Here is a 2,753-nt window from a genome sequence, read left to right as displayed (position 1 = left end):
CAAATGTTATATCAGAAGATAAAGATGATGGTTCAAATGCAGAACTCATAATTAAGGAGCAAACACATATTTCATTGATGGCTTCACACAACTCAAATGACGATTATGAGGTTAGTAACTCCGAACCAAATGATACATTTTCATATAATGAGTTACATAACGCTTTTTTTGAATTACATGAAGAATTTATTAGACTCTCTAAAGTGTGCATAAATCAGAAAAACACTATAGAACTTCTTGAGAAGCAAAATAAAATTCTACAAAAAGATTTGGATGCTTTAAAATCCAAATCAAATGACAAGTGCATTGATTGTCCAAAATGTGATACTCTTGAAACTAAAATTGTTTCATTGAATCAAGAAATGAATATGTTCAATAAGAATACCTATAAGTTGGACAATATTTTAAATACTCAAAAGCATACCAATGACCGAAGAGGTCTAGGCTAGACAAATAGCAGAAAAACTAATGGTATGATAAAGAGTACTTTTGTGAAAACTAAGAATGATTGCATGCATAATATTTCTAAAGAAAATCTTGATCAACATTCTTTCTACAAGTCTAAACAAAAGATGCATCAACATCAACCCACATGCTTTTATTGTAAAAATGTTGGTCATACTCCTAATTCATGTCATATTAGAAAAGTTGGTATTCCAAGTGGCCAATATGTTTGGGTTGAGAAAGGTGCTAACCCCGCAGGACCCAAATCACATTGGGTACCTAGAAAAATCTTTTTAATTTGTTTTGCAGGAAATTTTGAGAGCCGCCTGCAACTTATGGTATCTGGATAGTGGCTGCTCAAAACATATGACGGGCGATAAAAGCAAATTCTCTGTCCTGACTCCAAGGGACAAAGGATACGTCACATATGGTGACAATAACAAAGGAAGAATACTTGGAGTTGGTAGAATTGGAAAGCCACCCTCAACTATAATATAAGGAGTATTATATGTTGAAGGACTCAAGCATAACCTTCTAAGCATAAGTCAATTATGCGACAAAGGATTTCAAGTGGCATTCTACCCAGACAAATGCATCATCAAAAGTAAGGATTCTAATAACTCTAAACTTGTCGGTAAGCGAATAAATAACATTTATATGATTGACATAAATTCTGCATTACCTGTAACATGTTTAGTTGCAAATAATAATAATGATGCATGGCTTTGGCATAGTAGAATAGCTCACATTCATATGGAACATTTGAATAAGCTAATTAAGAAAGACTTGGTTGTTGGCTTACCTAAAATGAAGTTTGTTAAAGACAAACTATGTAGTGCTTGTCAAATGGGTAAGCAAACAAAAACGTCTTTTAAACCAAAACATATAGTTTCTTCTGATAGACCATTACAATTGTTTCACATGGATTTATTTGGTCCCTCAAGGACAAAAAGTTTTGGTGGAAATTATTATGCTCTAGTTATAGTAGATGATTTCTCTAGATACACTTGGACTCTATTCTTAGTCCATAAGAATGAGGCATTCAAAGCCTTTAGCATTTATGCTAAAAGAGTCCAAAATGAAAAATCTTTAAAAATCGTTGCTATAAGAAGTGATCATGGGGGAGAATTTCAAAACTCTTCTTTCGAAGAATTTTGTGATGATCTAGGGATCAATCACAACTTTTCTGCTCCTAGAACACCACAACAAAATGGTGTTGTAGAGAGAAAGAATAGGTCCTTAGAAGAACTAGCTCGAACAATGTTGAATGAAACTAACCTCCCAAAATATTTTTGGGCTGATGCAGTGAGCACTATTTGTTACGTTTCGAATCGAGTTCTTATAAGGCCAATTCTTAAGAAAACCCTCTATGAACTCTTTAAAGGAAGAAAACCAAACATCTCTCATATACATGTATTTGGCTGTAAGTGTTTTGTTTTAAACAATGGTAAAGACAACTTGGGTAAGTTTGATGCAAAAGCAGATGAAGGAATCTTCCTTGGCTATTCTCTCACGAGTAAAGCCTATAGAGTCTTCAATAAAAGGACTCTAGCCATGGAAGAAGTAGTTCATGTATCTTTTGATGAAACTAATCCTATTGTAAAGGATGTAGTATCTTGTGATGATGATGACTTACCAAGTTCTCATACCAAAGAAACTTCTATTGTTGACATTACAACCAATACTGAAGAATTGAGAATGAATGATGATCTATCCTCTCAAGAAGAGCATAACCACTCAGACTTGCCTAAAGAATGGAGGACCCATCGAAACCATCCTATTGATAACATCATCAGCGATATGAGTAAAGGTATAACTACACGCAGAATGCTTGATGCATGTTTAAACATGGCTTTTGTCTCTCAAATTGAACCATCTAAGATTAATGATGCAATCGAAGATGAGCACTGGATTCTTGCTATGCAAGAAGAATTAAACCAGTTTGAAAGAAATGAGGTATGGGAACTTGTTCCTAGACCTAAGAATAGGCATGTTATAGGAACCCGTTGGGATTTTAGAAACAAATCTGATGAAAATGATATTATTGTTAGAAACAAAGATAGACTAGTAGCCCAAGGATACATTCAGGAAGAAGGTATTGACTTTGATGAAATCTTTGATCCTGTTGCTAGACTTGAAGCTATTAGGCTATTGCTTGCATATGCTTGTTCTCTTAATTTTCAACTTTATCAAATGGACGTCAAGAGCGCATTTCTCAATGGCTATATTCAAGAAGAGGTATTTGTAGAGCAACCTCCTGGTTTTGAAGACTACAAACATCCCTCTCATGTTTTCAAATTAAAGAAAAC

This window comes from Lupinus angustifolius, chromosome LG11, assembly GCF_001865875.1.
Source record: "Lupinus angustifolius cultivar Tanjil chromosome LG11, LupAngTanjil_v1.0, whole genome shotgun sequence".
Lineage (NCBI taxonomy): Eukaryota > Viridiplantae > Streptophyta > Magnoliopsida > Fabales > Fabaceae > Lupinus > Lupinus angustifolius.
Note: the sequence above shows the minus strand (reverse complement) of the source record.